This window comes from Gorilla gorilla, chromosome 17 (genome assembly GCF_029281585.2).
Source record: "Gorilla gorilla gorilla isolate KB3781 chromosome 17, NHGRI_mGorGor1-v2.1_pri, whole genome shotgun sequence".
NCBI lineage: Eukaryota > Metazoa > Chordata > Mammalia > Primates > Hominidae > Gorilla > Gorilla gorilla.
Genome location: NC_073241.2, coordinates 104,811,428 through 104,830,674, shown reverse-complemented (window position 1 = coordinate 104,830,674; position 19,247 = coordinate 104,811,428). Strand labels below are relative to the sequence as shown.

Genomic DNA, 19,247 nt, shown 5'->3' with positions numbered 1-19,247 from the left:
TCCTTTGACCATAAAATTCTACTTCTACTATTTAGGAAATAAATAATGAAGGGTATCCATAAATATTTAGCTAAAAGTTATGTTTATAGCTTCATTATAAATCACAGATTAATGACAACAAAAGTTTCTGATAAGAGTTTATTTGTGAAATAAACTATAATACATTTATGTAGTGGAACACCATACACCGAATAAAAATTATCACACAGACTATTACTCAAAATATTCATGTAATATACTATTTATTATACAGTTAAATCATTATGTTACCAAGCAATATAGAGACAGCGAAATTATACTATTTTCATTCAAATTTCACATAAATAGATAGAAACCAAAAAACTAAAATGTTAACAGCAGTCATTTGTAAGTGAGGGGATTATTACTGATTTTATTTTCTTATCTTTCTTTTCTATATTTTTTATTTTTCTCATAAAGAACATAAGTACTTACATAGCAAAGAAAAATAAAAGCAATGTAAGTCCCTCATTTGAAAGTTATAATATTAATAGAAGGAATCAGAATACAACTCTCTATCTAAAGTATTACCCAAATTTTGTTTTTAAATATTTGGACTGTAATACATATGCTTCAGAATACCTAGGAAATATATATATGATTATTCTCATGACTTAGAACTACAGGTGATTTTTATTTTATTCTTCATATCTCTGTTTTGCCAAGTTTTCTGCTGCAAACCTGTATTTTATAATCAGAGAAAACAACAACAGTCATAGGACACATAGAGGTAGAATCCGAGTTTTCTTATTCTAGTTAAAATACTAAAAAATAAAACAGAATATTGAGCGTATCTGGGAAAATTAGAAGGAAAGTGAACACTTCTCTTTCTTTTCTTTAAACTTTATTTTTAAGTGGCTTCCCGACTGCCAGAATGTTTACCAAACTCAGTGCTAAGATTTTCATTGACAAGCACAGGCATGCTGTAGCCTGCTTTCCTGTGAACTGTCACAATAAAAAGACATTCACATTTTAGTATTTGGGCAAAACGTTTAACACTCAAACATTTGTATTTTTCCTTCAGTTTTCAAAACAACTTTAAATCTCTCTTTTCAAAACAGTGTTAAATGATGTCACTCATTAGCTAGCAGGTGGCTGACAGTGGAGAACTGTGTTTAATGCTTCCATTTCCAGTGCAGCTGGAAGCACAGACCAGGTGAGCGTGCAGTGTGCGGGTTCAACTTAGGACCTGCAGGCTGGGCATTGAATAAGCTGGGGGCGGCACTGCAGGAAGCTGGGGTAGACTTCCGAGCCCCAATCAGGAACGTGAGGCATGAAGTCCAACCTCACACTGTCTGCATGGAAATAGATCTGGGAAAATTAAGCCACTGGCAATAAAGGAATCCGTGCCACCCAGAGTATAAGAGCCATGTGTCCCACATAAGAAACCACTGTCGGAAGTCCAGCTGTCATTTTAGGGCAGACTGAAAAGGAGATACAGAAAGTATCGCGGAAGTCAGCCGGGAGGGCCATCCTGACCTGAGCCTAGTGACAGCCGAGAAAAAGAATGTGGCGTCAGTGACGTAGTTCACATGGTGCTGGTTATGATGTTTGGCTACAATAGAGGATGAGGTGGCAATGATGATAAACTGTCATCGAATGGACATAAAGGATAAAATAATCTTGAATCCCTCCTGAGCCCACCAAGCCAGGCTAAGCCTAGAGAGAGTCTGGGGGAGGCTCTGCGTTTGGATACCCAGCCCCTGTGCTGGAGGAAAGCTGTGCATCTTCAATGGAGTCTCCGAATCCAAATGGCTGGGGTGGGGTTGAAAGCACTTTCTTTCCTACACTTAAAAGGTATTTCAAGTGTAGGAGTGAGTGGCATGCTGGGATTTCATTAAGATCTCTTTGGGGAACACAAAACACTTAGTGCCTGACTAGGCCTTGTTTGTATCAGCACTGGGTTTGCAGCCAGACAGTTTTTAAAGCCCTACCCATAACCATTGCCCCCGAGTTGCTCAAAGGGACAACAGGGGTTGACACAAACCAGCCATTCAGTCAACCCAAGGGACGGGATAAAGTCTTCTGTGACCCTGTGCTTGGAGGTGCAGATGGCCCAACTTGTGGCATGAAATGCCACCAGTAATGGGCGACACTAAGACCTGAAATTTCACGGAAAGGCCAGCATGGTAAGTGTGTCCGCTTCGTAAGATTTTTGTGCAGATTAGGTGAGAGGAGAGGCTGTAGGTTCAGTGTGGAGGACAGGGGCCAGCTCAGAGCAAACGCCCAAGTGTGGGTCCTTAGAACCTTATTATTCCTCGCGCTTCACATTTGCTTCGCATTTCACAGACTTCAAAGCATTTTCACTGAGCATCCTCATATTCATTTCTCACCTTAGCTGAGAGGTAGAGAGTGGGGTACAATTATAATTACGCCCATTTTCCATTCATGGATCTGATGGGAGTTTCGCATTTTGCCCAGGGATGGTGTTGGGTGGTAACGGGCCGGGGTTCCGAGGCCCAGGGACTCTGCTGCCCAGTACTCTACTGAAAACGCCAGGCTGCCGTTCCATGGTCATCTGCACCTGCACTACAGCTGTGTTGTTTTGTGATATCTTTTTCCATGGTAAAAGCAAATGATTTATAAACACATTGATTGACACCACCAGAGCATTCCTAACAAGGATTCTTTGGTTCAGTAGAGATAACCCAGGCAAGAACAGGAAGAAAACTCACAAGGCTCTTGCTCCTGGAATGAGTGAATGATTTTTCAACCACTAAAACTCCCCTCTTGTAAATTCTTTCTTTCTTTCTTTCTTTCTTTCTTTCTTTCTTTCTTTCTTTCTTTATTTATTTATTTATTTATATTTTTGAGACAGGGTTTCACTCTGTTGCCCAGAATGAGTGCAGTGGTATGATCTCAGCTCACTGCAGCTTCAACCTCCTGGGCTCAAGCGATCCTCCCATCTCTGCTTCCTGAGTAGCTTGGATTAGAGGCACATGCCACCATGCCCAGTTGATTTTTGATTTTTCGTAGAGCTGGGGTCTCACTACGTGGCCAGGCTAGGCTTGAATCCTGGATGCAAGTGATCCTTCCACCTTAGCCTCCCGAAGTGCCGGGATTCCCACACCCAGCCTTGTACATCCTTCCATAAGCTCCCATGCATTCTCTCAGATGTGTCTTGTTTCCTGTTTGTGGCCCCTAACCTGCCCCTGTACTGTAGAGTCTTTCCAGGAAACCAAGGGCTGCAGATGCAACATTAACAACATAGATGGTGGTGAGTGTTCTCCATTGAGTGCCTGCTCTGTGGTGGGCAATGAATGAAGATCCTTGATGACTTTCTGTAATTTAGTCCTCACCATAACCACTGGCAGGTAACAGCCCATCAACTGATAAAGGCAGGATCTGGACTGAGGCATGACCAGCTCTAGATGCAAAGCCCCTTACCCGGGTGCTAGCCCACCTGCCTGGTGGGGGAACCAGAGCCAACAGTGCCCTCTGCTCCCTTCCCCCCTGGGCCCCCTCCCACAGGCTTCTGCAAAACCAGGTTGCATAAAACCAGGTGCCTTTCACCTGCCAGGTTTCATCTCAGGCCCTGCGCTCTTAATGGTAACCATAGATTTCCCACTGGGAACCTGGGCCATCTTCCTCGTCACAAGGTAGCCAGTTGAAATGAACACAGACTCAGGCTATTGGGATCATCATGCCCCCTCATAGCCTGGGGGAGAGCTCTGCAGTGGCCTCCAGAGTCCACCCTCTCCACCATGCTTCTTTTCTCTTCTGAAGCTTCACCACCCCCACCACACCTGCGACCTCTTCTCTCTAAATTTCCATAACTGTCCTTCACTGGGCCCACACCCAGGACATAGAAAGATGGAGGTGGTGACTCACACACGGCCTGCTGTCTGAGGGAAAATGGGGACATTCAATCAGAAATCTCAATAACATGGGAAGAGATTTAAGATTGAAAATGCCCAAGAAACACCTAAAGGAAAAGAATCGTGGTCTGGGAGACTCTGGCCTCCTTTTCTACACCACAAGAACGAGCATCTTCACGCATGCTCTCTCGCCTCTTGCACTGACTGCTCCGTAAATGCTCTTCTGGGTCTTCTGGGTGGAACCGCGGTTTGTTCAGCCCTCTCTCTCTGCACACCCCAGTAGGCCTAGTGCAGAGTTTGGCTTTGCATAGGTGCACGGCTCAGCACCTTCGTGCCGAAGAGCCTCAAGGGTCTGGGAGCTACTGCTGCATCACAAACCTCCCCAGGCTCAAAGGCTCACAGTTCAACACGTTACCCATTACTCCTCACACGTTTGTGAGTCAGTTGTGCAGTTCCGGTGATCCTGGATGGGGATCCTCATTCCTCTGTGGGTGGCTGTGGGCTCTGCTGGGATGGCTGATGGGGCATGGCCTTGAGGACACAGTCAGGTCTCCTCTGGCATCTGTTCCTCCCGCCGGCAGGCCAGCATGCTCCTGGTAGTGGCAGCCTCCAGGACAGCAAGCAGAAACACAAAAGCACATTTTTAAAGCCGTCAAGTATGGATGTGACTCCCATCCCCTTGGCCAGGACAAGTCGCTTGCCCAAGGCCAGTGTGCATGCGGGAAGGCACAGGCCTGAGAAGCCAAGGGGCATGAAAGTGGGAGGCTGTGAATGTCGGGGGCCCAGCGTACCTCATCCCGCTGCAGAGGGAAGCTTGCATCCAGCCAACCCAAATCCTACACACTTCCATTTTAACGGGTTTCACTCTGAAACAAATGAATGTTTCTCAAGGCAACATTACATCCAGTTCTGCCAGTGCAGAGTCCTACGTCCTTTGTGCGGGCTGTGCAGAGTCCTGCGAGGCCCCTGGTAGACAAAAGATGGGCCTTGAGAAGCGGGTCCCACGTGAGGATGACAAGAGGGTGGGAAGTGCCAACACAGATCCCATTTGGAACTTCATCTTCTCCAAAGAATGTCAAATTTTGAGTGGAAAGGGGAAAAAAAGGGGGGAGCCCGAAACGTAATACAACACTCTGAAGTCAGTTCTTTTTCTCTCTTGACTAATTAAGCTTAACCAGAATGGTGGGGCTGTCAGGCGTGGGGAACCTTTCCCGAGAGAAGAAAGGAGCCGCTCTCCAGGTGGGTTCCCGACTCTGGCTGGCTCCCACCACAACATACATTTGGCATCCATGACAGCACCGTCAAAAATAATAGCGAGAAAGCTCACTGTCTGTCACGATGGAATAATTATGTATGGGCTTTCCCTACACTCAAGATGGATTAGATATTTCATTGAGGAAAATATATGTGGCTTTTAAAAAGAATGTAATGTATTGAGGGCACTGCTGAGATTAATAGCCAAATAAAGAATTTTTTTAAAAAAGTTCTGTGTGTGTATGTGTGTGCTTGTGAACATGTCACTCACGAGGAGATGGGAGATGTCATTCCTAAGCTGGTTAATTACAAAATGCATTAATGTTTTATTATACCCTTATCAGTAATTAATCACCCACTTTGATGTAAAGTTCAGGCTCAGAAAAGTATCATGAAATTGTCCTTCATGTACGAATGAGGATTTTTAGGGGTGAACAAAGACCATGACAAAGATAGAAGTGCATTCCCCCTGGAAAGAGGACAGGGATTAGCCTTGTGTGAATCTTACACTGTATGTGTTTTACCCTTGGGGTGTTTATGAGGCCAGAACCAAAGGAAGCAAGAGAGAGAGAGAGACAGAGCAAGGGAAGAGAGAGAGAGAGAGAAACACAGAGAGGGGGTTGTCTCTACAACAGGGGGATGGGGAGCTTTCCTTAGTGGTGTTCTTCAGGTGCAGAGTTTGAATAAAAATGCAAAACAGGATGCTCCCATTCAGTAAATATTATCGTTTTTATTCACTCATTAATTAAGTTGCTTAATTGCTGCTGTCAAAAGACTCTTGAGTTTGTGACTGGGGCTGCTGCACTGTTTTGATAGGAGCTGAAGGAGAGAAAGGCAATATTGCTTGCTCGCTTGGTTTTCTGAAGAAGGAAGCCTCAGTGAGGCAGATCAGAAAGGATCCAAGAGGGTGATGTGGAGAGGGAACACTGCTTCTGGGGGGAAACGGCCAGTTGCAGGACTCCTGTAGGAGGCTATTTCATTACTGTGATGGATGCCCATTGCCGGCATATTATCATTTCAGTCATTACTCTGTGAAAATCACTTTTATGCAAAATATTTCCCCCTTTAATCTAACTTCCCAAGAGGGGCAGGAATGGAAATAGACTCTGGCCTTGTCAGTCAACACAATCCTGCATCCCTTTGTATCTGCTTCAGAGGAATGACTCCGGGCTGTTTCGGAACACATCCTGTCCACTGCACTCCATCTGCAAATTCCCAGTGCTTCCAGGGCCTCCCATGCATAATGCTCCACGTTTCTTCACACTGGGGTGATCACATGTCCCACGGAGCCTAAGCCAGACTGCCGCTCAGCAAACACATACCAGAAATAGCCTACAAAGTGTCTTGGCGCTGACATTTGATTAATGTTCCCTGGCCTTTCCATGCTCAAATATGCTTTATTTGAAATATTTGAATAACCTTTGAGCACACCCTTCCTAATTTGTCACCCTGTGCACACCCAAAAATAATAGACAGGCTAATCCCATAGTCACAGCGCCCTCTTGCCCAGGAAGAGATCGCTCCCGCCATGTCTAAGCACACTGGGCTTCCCCAGAGGAGTGGCTCCACCCCATCTACCACCGAAGCATGGAAAAACAATGAAGAACAACAACACTGGCCCACTGGCATCACCCTCAATGGGAAAAGTGACGGTGGATCTGCACAGTAAACATGGGTGTATGTATCTGACCTTCCCCAGAGTCTCAGGTAGAGGGGAGCTCCAATCAAGTTAACTCTGCTACCCTGCCTGAGGGCAACTAAATGTTTTTCTTCTGCCTTTCACAATGTAGCTACTCCTCCATCCAGTGGAGCCAAGGGCATCTATGTGTGCATGCATAGGCCACTTATGCATTGCCTGTGTATCGTGTACACGTGTAGGTTGTTGCATATGTGTGCATGTGTGGATGGTTGCATATGTGTGCATGTGTCCATGTTCCCTACTTTCTCAATGACCTCAATTGCATGCTTATTGGGTGCCTGGTTGATAGTTTATCTGAGAGGAGCTGCCACGTGGTGAGCCTCACCTGCAGGCTGGAAAACCAAGCCACACAGAGAACATGATGAAGGGCTAGGAGGTCAGGCCAGTTAGCTAATGAGTTACTTGAATCTTTATTTTTTGGTTAAAATACAGCTAGACATGCTGGAATCCTGATGTCAAATCGCTATGAATTTTGTGCCAAAAAAAAAAAATCTTCATTTTCCGGGCTGCCATGGGCTTTGCTTGCATATGCTGGGCAATTACTCTCTCGTTTGCCGTGAGGAGGGTAGGAAGAAAGGAGGGAGGTAGGGAGGGAGGGAAGGTTGAGAAGCATCTCAGTTCACAGCATTATTCTCATCCTCTTGAATTTTCTGAGAAATTCATTTGCATTTAGGACAAGGTGACTTGCTTCTGTTTTCCACTACCTTCATGAAGGAAGGTGGGGAATAGTTGTTATAATTTTCTAACACTTAACTTACAAATCTAATGGTTTTATTTGACTGTCAAACCCAATTCTGTGAGACATACTTAAATGCCTTGGTATCTTGCATCTAGGGGTATTGATTAGGTAAGATACTAACCATGGGGACTATGAAATCCCTATAATGGCCTGAATGTGTCCCCCCCAAAATTCATATGTTGAAATCCTAACCCTAATGTGATCTTATTAGGAGGCGGGACCTTTGCGAGGTGATTAGGTCATGAGGGTGAAGCCCTCATAATTGGAATTCCTGTCCTTATAAAAAGACACCAGAGAGCCCCTTCACCCCTTTTGCCATGTGAAGACACAGTGAGGAAGCAGGGCCTCACCAGGCACTGTACCCAGCCTCCAGAATTGTGAGAAATAAATTTCTGTAGGTTATAAGCCACACAACCTATGGCCTTTTGTTATAGCAGCCCAAATGGACTAAGACAGGGGCCATTATATCCTACGACTGGTAGACAGAGATGCTGAAGTTTCCATAGACCAGGAAACCCAGGAGCTCAAATCATAAGGAACCTGGAGCAGAGGCAGGGGAGGGTGGAAAAGGGAGACTACCGGAGCAAGAGCTCTAACGCAATCATGCTGCAAATCCAGGATGAGTTAGAGGGAGCCAACAGCATGTCTACATCACTACACTTCCAATCACAGTAAATGATTTCGATGATCTCAAGCTTCTGAAAATAGCAGCATGAACACAAGTGTTGATCTAAAACAGGAAGATTACAACCATACCACAGATATATGAAATATTTTCCAGGAAAAGAAAAAAAGCCACCAGGGGAAATATGGTTTTACCTGTTATTATTCTTGTCATGTTGCAAGCATTCATGTAGATAGTCTTTGTTTGAGTAGGAAATGACACAACTTTATGCAATACGGACAACATTCTGGAACAAAATTCTAAAAAATTTAAAATTCTAGTTTTTGACATCAAAAGTCAAATGTTCTAAAAAATGAAGAAAGAATTATTTCACTTAGTGCTTATGTTGGCTTTCTATTACTACTATAACAAATTACCACAAACCTACAGACTTGAAACAGCAGAGAGTTATCATCTTGCTGTACCGTGGGTCAGAAATCAAACACAGGTCTCCCTGAGCTAAGATCCAGCTGTAGGCAGGGTGTGTTTCTTTGTTTGCTGGAGAGGAGAATCCATTCCTTCCTTTTCCAGCTTCTAGAGGTCACCCACCATCTTTGGTTGGCAGCCCCTTCCTCCATCTGCAATCCTGTCTTCTGATTTAAGTACCCTGTCAATCTCTTTAACTACCCTCTTCTACTTTTAAGTACCCTCATGATTACACTAGACCCAACTGGATACCCTCCGTATTTTAAAGTCCACTGATTAGCAAGCTTAACTCCATGTGCTCCCTTAATTCCTCTTTGCCATGTAACTCACATATTCCCACGTTCCAGGACTAGGATGTGGACATCTTTGGGGGCCATCATTCTGCATACCACACTGCTCTTAAGGTAAGCAAGAATAACATGAATAGTTGAAGGAAAGGCTGCCCCAACAGGCAGGGATTACCACACTGGGCTGGCCAAACACTCTCCAGACATGCCATGGAAAGTGCAGAAGATTGTATGATCAGACCAATCTGGGAAACGTGAGATCATCACATCTTTTTCCTAGAGGTTTGTATGGTTCCTGTGTCTGCTCTAACAAAGTACCACAGACAGGCGGCTTGAAACAATAGAAATTTATTCTCTCACATTTCTGCAGGCTAGAAGTCTGAGATCAGAGGTCAAGATGTCAACAGAGCCCAGCTCCATCTGAAGCTGATATGGTTTGTTTGGCTGTCCCCACCCAAATCTCATACTGAAGTGTAATTCACATAATTCCTACCTGTGGTGGGAAGGACCCAATGAGAGGTAATTGAATCATGGGGGTGATTGCCTTCATGCTTTTCTGGTGATAGTGAGTGTGTTCTCATGAGATCTGATGGTTTTATAAGGGGCTTTCCCCCCCTTCTCTCTGCACTTCTCCTTCATGCCATCATGTAAAGAAGGACATGCTTGCTTCCCCGTCCACCATGATTGTAAGTTTCCTGAACTGTGAGTCAATTAAACCTCTTTCCCTTATAAATTTCCCAGTCTCAGGTATGTCTTTCATTAGTAGCATGAGAAGGAACTGATACAGAAACCTATAGAGGAATCCTTCCTTGTCTCTTTCAGCCTCTGGTGTTTGCCAGCTGTTCTTGGCCCTCCTTGGCTTATAGATGCATCACTCCCATCTCTGCTTCCATCATCACATGGGCATCCTCTCCCCGGTCTCTCTCTCTCTCTCTTCCCCACCCCCTCTCTCTGTCTCTGTCTTACTCTTACAAGGACACCAGTCATATAGGATGAAGGGCCCACCGTAAATCCAGTATGACCTTAATTAATTACATCTGCAAAACCCTTATATCCAATTAAAATCATATCAACAGGTATGAGGACTTCAACCTACCTTTTTGGGGAGGTAGAATTCAACCCATAACAAGGCCCACACTAAGGATGAGCGTTTTAAAGAGTCTGAGAAGTACTAGGGAAGAAATCCTGTATAACTTGGTTTAACCTACAGCTTCCCAAATTTATGACTGTAGAATCATTTTGCATAGAATGCCTTTTAATATGCCAAACAACACATTGTGGGGAATGTAACTTTAAGGAATAATTAATATTGCAATTCTACCACTCAACACATTCTTTGATTTTGAAATTCTTACATTTATCTGATTCCTTGTCTTTAAAAAATCACTCCACTTATTCTTTAGCAGTTTTCTGACATAGCATATTCCACAAGAACTCCAGAATTCCTCTTCTGTTATATTAGGACTTTTATATGACTTTCTTTTTTCATATATCTTACTGAAGAATGGCTTACATACAGTGAAATGCACGAATATTAAGCATGCAGTTCAATAAGTTTTACAAATGCATACACTTGTAAAACCCACACTTCTATCAAGACACAGGAAGATCTTTTATGCCCCTTCCCACTAAATCCTCCCACCAGAAGTACTCCCAGTTCTGATTTAAGTTACCATAGATTAATTTTACCTGTTCCAGAACCTCAGATAAAAGAAATCATATTGTACATACTCTTTCATGACTGGCTTCTTTTATTCAGCATGATGTTTTTCAGATCCATCCATCCATCTATCCATCCATCCATGAGGTGTATCAGGAGTTTATATTTTTTTATTGATGAGTAGTATTCCACTGGATGGATAAACAAAATTAGATTATCTTTTCTCCTGTTTTTAGATAGCTGGTTTGATTCCACTTTTTGTTATTACGCATAAAGCTGCTGTGAACATTTTGATATAAGGTCTTTTGTGGACACACGTTTTTATTACTCTTGGATAAATACCTACAAGTGGAATTGCTGGGCCACAAGGTATAAAACATAAGTATGGTTAACTTGTTAAGAAACTGCAGCAGTTTCATCAAGTGAATGCACAATTTCACACTCCCACCAGTCAGGTATGAGAGTTCCAGTTGCTCCATATTCCCACCAACATTTGACACTGTTGGTCTTTTTCACTTTAGCCTATATGAGGATTTCTTCACCTTTTAATAAATCCTTCTATGCCTAAGATAGAACCACAAGTAAAATCCTAAAGCAGGATCTTGTTTATGTTTTCGTTTTAAAGCACAGATAGTTTAAGCTTAAGGAAGAGCCTATCCTTTTTCAACTTAGATCTAGGAAGACTGTGAGGTTCAATCTATTCTAGGAAGATTGTGAAATTCAAATATATTTATGTATTTAAAATACTATATTGCTAGCCACCAATGACTCAAAACGAATAATTTTTTAAACAACAATAATCAAATTAATGAAGTTTATATTTTGTTCTTTCGTAAATTTGAACTGGAATGCAACACGTGGATAGAAAAATATGAAGCTATATTTTATACCTATGTCAAACTATTTAATTATAAATACTGAGCTAGAAAGCGCTAAAGACTAATTATGTCCCCAATATACCTACATTCACAATGGTTATAACAGAGCAAATAGAGTATAATGTAACTTATAATATTATCATAATTTGAGACCTTAAGGGGACTGAAATATGCTCACATTTATGGAAACTAAATTATGAAATGACTCTAGAATCCACATGTTAGCAGTGGTTTAAGGCAGCCTGTCAGTGATTAGTATACACCAATGCATATATCAATCATGCTGCACTAGAAGCTTTGGTGTGATGGTTTTATTTTTACGCAGGAATTTCATTTCCTAGAAATTGTAAGCTCTCCTACGAGAGCCCTTCTATGGAGTACGTGGGCTTTCTGAGGCTCTGCAGCCCCTCAGGCTCTGCCCTGGCAACAGTGCCTAGCACCATGCCCGCCTAGACGTGCTCTTGGCAAAAAGCCCTTCTGCCCAGTAGACTCAGAGGGCGGCCTCAGGCCTGACCACAGCAGCCCTGAGAGTCCCTCTTCAACTTCCCAGGAGATGCTTTCAGGGGCAGGAAAGGGGTCACGAGCCAGGCAGCTTCAATGCTTCAGCCCTGACCCAGGCCCCAAAGCCGTCAGGGCACCAGCAGCTCCCCTCTGTAAACCTCTCTGTGGAAATTTTTAACCTAAAATAATTTTCTCTCTTTCTGTCTTTACAACTGAAGAAAAGTACTCCTTAGAGCAACCTTTAACTACCTACCTTCAATGTTTCATAGTCAGGGAAAGCGATACAAATCAACGTGTTTAAGTAGTTCCTTTACTAGCGTTGATAGAATCCTAAAATCGCCCTAAAGAAGTGTCTTTGGTGAGGAGTGAAATCGTATCTGGAAAGCCGATTGCATGGCGAGGCTGTCTGGCGATGCTGCAGTCCTGGAAACAGGAAGGCTTGTCCTGAAGTCAAAAGGGGTCAGAACCGCATATAAACCGAAGCCAGCTCTGCAAGTCCGTTTCCAGAGTCACATTTTCGGTCTGGAGGTGGGTTGGGGGCGGGGGGAACACGCTTGATTCATCGCCTCAAATAGTCACGTTTAGGAACATTTCAGGGCTGTGTTACTTCTGAATAATTTGTCTGATCGCTTTGATCCAGGCTGTGGGGGTGGGGCGTGGGCAGAGAGGAGGCAGCAAAACCCTACAGGCGGGCCTTTCATTTCAGGAGCCGGGAGTTCTCTTTAAAACACGTGTAAAAATCCACTGGAAAAAACCGCAGGTCTTCCTCTTCAAAGTCACGCAGAGCAGAAGTGACCCCGACTCTAAAAACCCGGGTCCTGTACAACTTGAACTTTCTTAGTCGCCGATGTTTTCTTCCCCCTCGAGGGATTAGACAGAAGTTGCACTTAAAAGCACTTTTAGAGTCAGCCTGCCATTAGCCTCTCCCTATGAAACTTCTAGCGTGGTCATTACCGCTCACTTAGCAACGCTCTGGCGGGGCAGAAAGTTGTCTTTTGCTCCCACAAAAGCAAACACTTTTCCTGGTCAGGCGATGCATTATAGAGTCAGTTCTCCTGCGCTTGGGCCGATCAATAACCAAGTCGGGGCCCCCGGACGCAGCCCAGAGCCCAGCCCCGCGCTCGCGGGTTCCCGGGTGCCCGGCCCGGCCCATCCATCACGCGGCCACCGCTGCGCGAAACCCGGGCGGGACGAGCCCCCGCGATCCGTCTTCGCCGTGAACTCTGCGTCCCCTCCTGACCTCGCGCTCAACCCGGACACACGGGGAGGTGCGAAACGGCCTCCCGGGGCTCGGCCCGCTCCCCGCCGCACATCAAACGCTCGCGCTGACCCCGGCGCCTACCGGTCCCTGCACGTGCAGCGCGGCCGCGCGCTCCCGGGTCCGCAGCCCCCACCGCGGACAGGGCCCCGCAGGGCGCAGCGGGGCTGGGAAGGGGAAGTCGGCCAGGCCTGCGCGGCTTCACAGGCTGTCCCGGCGCAGAGGCGGCCCCGGGCCTCCTTGGAAAGGAACTGTCCCCGTGTATCCCGGCGGGGTGAGCACAAGGCGGGTGCTGTCCGACTTTCAACAGTCGCAGCGAGAATGTCCTAGGAAACTAAACAACTTTTTAAACTGTCTTTCCAAAGAATCAGGATGCTGAGAAGTCAACCAGCTCCTGGAGGACTGACCGGAAGGGCACCTGGCCTCGGCCTGGGCGACTCTCCATTCGTTCCTCACTGCGCCCCTCATCCCCACTCCCCCGGCCCTGCAGGGAGCCCCGTGGTGCTGACCATGGCATTGCCTGGACCCATCAACTCGTAAAACACACGAGCCTTAGCAGAGATATGATTTCATTCCTCACCAGAGGCCCTTGAGATTTTAGGATTCTATCAACGCTAGTAACGGAACTACTTAAACACGTTGCTTTGTACTGCTTTCCCTGACTGTAAAACATTAAAGGTAGGTAGTTAAGCTCGCTCTAAGAAGTACTTTTCTTCAGTTGTAAAGAGAGAAAGAGAGAAAATTATTTTAGGTTAAAATTCCCCATGGAGAGGTTTACAGAGGGGAGCTGCTGGTGCCCTGACGGCTCTGAGGCCTGGGTCAGGGCTGAAGCACCCACCGAGGCTGCCTGGTTCCTGACCCCTGCCCTGCCCTGGCCCTGAAAGCGTCTCGGGGAAGTTGAAGACGGACTCTGGAAATGGAGACAAAGCAAAGGGAGATTTCTTGGTAGCTCCAAAAACGGGAAACATGAGCCAGCAGAGGCTTTGTCAGGGTTCATAGTGGGCAGCCGGGAGTTAGCAATAAGGGCACAGAACGTGGCAGCCTCCCCCTGTTCCTGGGCAGGCGAGGGTTCCGGGTCCTTCTTCCTCTCCTCGCCCTGAGGTCAGGGAGACAGCTGCAAATGCCATTTTCCCAGAGGCTGAAAGGGAGCTGAAAAGTGTGAGGCCACTGAATCATGAGCGATGAAGTTTTGACTTGGCAGAGAAACAAGCACGGGCCTTCCTTCGCAGCTTCGTTGCACTATCATGCTTGATTCCATTTCAAATGTGCCTTACCCGCGGCAGAATATTTATTGTGTTTTCAAATTCCAAGGTCCTTGGGAGTTTCTCCAAAAGTTTGAATGCTTTTCAAGTAACTCTACTTATAAATGATGATTTGATTGGGTATTTTTCAAAACAAGAGCAATGTAAACATCGAAATAGATGCAACATTTGATTCTTATATGGTAAAAATGCGCACCACTCTGCAAAAGGAAAGATTTTAATGTTTATTAAAAGTTTAGATATGAAAATAAGTTGGGGGTTGATGTCTGGAGATTTAGAATTGCTTACACATCACTTTTTCTGCTTCTCTGCTTCTACCATTTTAAAAACATGCTTTCTTGAGTTCCTATATTCCCCAAGGAAACTGTGTTTTGATTTCATTCATTCATCCAACAAACTTCTTTTTAGCAAGTGTTAGGTGCTAAAGAGTAGCAATATGAAGATATAAAAGTTAATAAGCACCAGAAATTAATGAACAGCAAAACAGAAGTTCCTTGGAATAACTAATAAAATAGACAATAAACTAATCTGAGAGAAAGAATATAACTATACATTACTAACAACAAAATGGGAAAATAGGATAATAAACAGGTAACCATAAAAATTTTAGACTCATGACAAATAACATGCATAGATAGCATCATGCCAATCATTTGAACATACAAACCAAATGAAATAAAATATTTTTAGGAAACATCTTACCAAACTTATCTCCAAAAAGCCGGAGACAGTAAAAAACCTATTATATCAATCATTTTAAAGGAAATTTAAAAGCGTATCAAATAGCTATCACAAAAAGCCTTCAGGCCCAGATTATTTATCAACTTAAAAAAATACATAGTTTCTTCTGTCATTTAAGCTCTTATAGCGTGAAAAATATGGAAAACCTTCAAAATGAATGTATGAAGCAAACATAGTACTAAAAACAAAGCCGGATAAATATAGGAAAAACTGAAAAGTATAGTTTTACCTCACTTATTAACATAGGTTAAAGAAGTTCTAACTATTAACGTATTGAATCTGACAAAGTAAAAAAAGGACAATACTCTGAAAAAGTGAGTTTTTTCCACACTAAATAAATCAAATCTAGGATGTCTGTTAACATGATTATATTGGGCGTTAAAAAGAGAAAATTCACACAAGAATTTCATCAGATGAAAAAAAAAAGAAGAGCACTAAATAGAATTTAATAGCTTTTCCTGTTTTTAATAATATATAGTAAATTAGGCTCGTAAGAAATGTCCTAAACAGTCCGGGGAATATCTTCCAAAACTCACAGCAAATATTTTATGCTAAATGATGAAATACTAAAGATACTCCAGTGAAGTCAGGAATAAGATAGAATGACCAAATTAATCTGTTTGTTTTTTCCAGTATCACTCTGGAATTCCAAATCAATGAAATAAGATAACAATATATGCAGAATACAATTATTGGAAAGGAATATATGAAATTATCATTAGTTGGAGATTATTTTTACTATATAAAAAAATCAAGTTAAGATGGTTTAGTAAAGTGATTAAATACAACTTAAAATAATATATCAGTAGGTGTCTGTTTTATGCCAGGACAACAAATTAGAAAATAAAATGGAAGTGAAAATCCTACTTAAAAAATCAAGCAGGGGCAATCCAATTGGGAAAGATTTTCAGCAAATGATGCTCAAACAATTGGATATCTACATGGAAAATGGTGGATTTTGGTAGACCCTTGCCTCACACCACACACAAAAATTAATTCAAAATGTAAGAGCTAAGGCTATAAAACTCCTTAAAGAAACATAAGAATAAATCTTTGTGACCTTATTTAAGCAAAGATTTATTAGATAAACAACAAAAGCACAAGTGATAAAGGAAAAAATTGATAAATTGAACTTAGTCAAAATTAAAATCTTTTCACTTCCAAATGTATACCATTAATAGAGCAAAAAGATAAGCCACAGACTGGGAGAAAATATTTGCACATCATATACTCTAAAAAAGATTTGTATCCAGAGTATCTAAGAGCATATAAAAATCTCATAACTTAGTACTAACAAGATAAATAGCCCAATTAAAATTAGGTAAAAAGGCCAGGCACAGAGGCTCATGCCTTCTAATCCTAGACTTTAAGAGGTCGAGGCAGAAGGGTCGCTTGATCCCAGGAGTCCTAGATGAGGCCAGGCAACATAGTCAGACTTTGTCTCTACACAAAATTTTAAAAATTAGCCAAGCGTGCTACTGCCTGCTTGTAGTCTCAGCTAGTCTGGAGGCTGGGGTGGGAGGATCTCTTGAGCCCAGAAGATCAAGCCTGCAGTGAGCTGTGATTGCACCACTGCACTCCAGCCTGGGCCATAAAGTGAGATCCTGTCAAAAAAACAAACAAACAAACAAACAAAGCCAGAAGATTCAAATAGAAATTTACCCCCAGAAAGATAACAAAGTGGCCAATAAACACATGAAGAGATGCTCAGTATTATTAATCATTAGGTCAACATAAATTAGAACTATAGTGAGGTACCACTTCGTGCCTTCTGAGATCACAATGATTGAAAAGTCAGATAATACCATGTTTGGGTGAGAATATGAAGAAATTAGTACTTTTGCATATTGCTGGTGGGAATGTAACATGGTTCAGCCACTTTGAAAAACAGTTTAGGATTTTCTGAAAAAGTTAAATATAGATTTATCTTATGATTCAGCAATTCTACTCCTAGGTATCCACTCAAGGAAAATAAAAAGATATGCTCACACAAATACTTACTTGTACACCAATGTTCATAGCAGCATTATTCATAACCAAAACGTGGAAGCAATCCAAATATCCATCAATTGATGAATACATAAACAAAATATTGTATATCCATACAATAAAGACTATTTGGCAATAAAAAGAAACAAAGTATTGACACATACTATTAAATAGATGAACCTCAAAAGTATACTAAGTGAAAGAACCCAGTCACAACAGACCACATATGGTATGACTGCATTTATATGAAAAGTCTAGAAAGGGCAAATCTGTAGAGGCAGAAAGTATTAATAAATAAGTGGTTGTGTGAGGCTATGATAGAAATGAAGATTAACTGTAAAAGGGCATTCAAATGCATGGGGGTGAAGAAAATGTTCTAAAACTGGATCATAGTTATGGTTGCATAATATGGTAAATGTACTAAAAGTTATTGAATTGTATACTTAAACAAGCAAACTTTATGTTATGTAAATTATGCACCAATAAAGCTGTTATATAAAATGGCAACAAGACTCTACTTTCAGCCGTGATTGCATAGTTTGTGGAAGATCAGTGGTCTCACTGCACACAAATAGGAAATGTGGATTAATTTTTTAAGAATGCTTGTTGGACTTGCCAGGACTCGAGGGGCCATGACCTTGGGGAGAAGAGAAACTCAGTGAAAGAAGTGAAGGCTGCATTTGCCAATTCTTGATGCCAAGCAAGAGGCTGAGAATCCAAGCAGAAGGCTGCAGCTGAGATTTGTATAATTCAGCTGAGAATTTGGTTGTCACTTCACAATGCTGGAGAGAAAAAATTGACTTTGGAACGTCTAACACAAGTGGATCTTAAAAGGTCAAGATATTGAAATAATAAAAGCTCAGAAAGAGGCTCAAAATGCAGAGGATTCCCACTCAAGGCATTTGCTGAACTCAATTTTTATATATTAACTTTTAATTTTGAAATAATTTAGACTCACAAAAAGTTTCAAAAATAGTGCAGATAGTTCACATATACCCTTCACTTAGCTTCCCCCAGCAGCATCTCTGGCTTCTATTTCCTAGATGTTAGTAGCACCCTCCCCAGTCATGAAGATCAGAATGTCTGCACTCATTGCCAAATGTCCCCTGGAAGGCAAAATCACTCTTGGTTGAAAACCATTGCCCTAACATTAACAACTTGTATGAACATAGTGCACTTATTAAAACCAGGACATTAGCATTGGTATAATATAATTAACTAAAATGCTGACCTTATACAAATTTCCCCTCATGTCCATTTTCTGCTCCTGGACCCACCCAGGAATTCACACTGCACTGAGTTGTGACTCCCTAAACAGCGCCACTCTGTGATGGTTCCTCAGTCTTTCCTCATCTTTCATGACCTTGAGTTATTTGATGAGACCCAGTCAGTTAATTTGTTGAATCTCTCCTGATTTTATTCATGTAAAGTTTGCTTATGATTAGATTGGGGTTATACATTTTTGGCAAGAATTCAACAGAAGTGGTGTGCTCTTTCCAGTGTGCTGTATCAGGAGATATATAATGTCAATTTCTCTCTCTCTCTCTTTTTTTTTTCCTTTTGAGATGGGGTCTCACTGTGTCACTTAGGCTGGAGTGCAGTGGTGCAGTCTCTGCTCACTGCAACCTCTGCCTCCCATGCTCAAGCCATCCTACAACCTCAGCCTCCCAAGTACCTGGGAATACAGATGTGCACCACCATGTCTGACTAATTCTTGTATTTTTTGTTGATATGGGGTTTCACCATGTTGCCCAGGCTGACCTCAAACTCCCAAGCTCAAGCAGTCCCTCCACTACTGCCTCCCAAAGTGCTGGGATTACAGGCTTGAGCCACCATGCCCAGCCCTGGTGTTAATATCTCTTATTACTGGTAGTGTTGATTTGATCACTTGGTTAAGGTGTTGTCTACCATATTTCTCCACTGCAAAATTATAATTTATCTCTTGGTAGTTGATAAATATCTTGGGAAGGAGTCTTTGAGTATATGCAAATATTCTGTTTCTCTTCCAACTTTTGCCCAAGTGTTCAGTATCCATCAATGGTTATTCCCTGCA

General features: G+C 42.7%; 1 protein-coding gene and 1 long non-coding RNA gene across 2 annotated transcripts in view; one reads left to right on the top strand and one right to left on the bottom strand.

The window, feature by feature from the left end:
• Positions 1–490: 490 nt before the first annotated feature.
• On the bottom strand, positions 491–13,451 carry LOC134757383 (uncharacterized). The gene is made up of 3 exons (XR_010131258.1): positions 12,198–13,451; positions 10,637–10,756; positions 491–4,443 (listed from the first exon to the last, which is right to left on the bottom strand). It is a non-coding gene; the product is annotated as an uncharacterized lncRNA (long non-coding RNA).
• Positions 13,372–19,247, top strand: part of SMIM21 (small integral membrane protein 21) — a 37,437-nt gene continuing 31,561 nt past the window's right edge. Inside the window, exon 1 of the mRNA XM_004059560.3 lies at positions 13,372–13,880. The gene's annotated coding sequence lies outside the window, so the exon portion shown is untranslated. The remainder of the gene's footprint in view (positions 13,881–19,247) is intronic.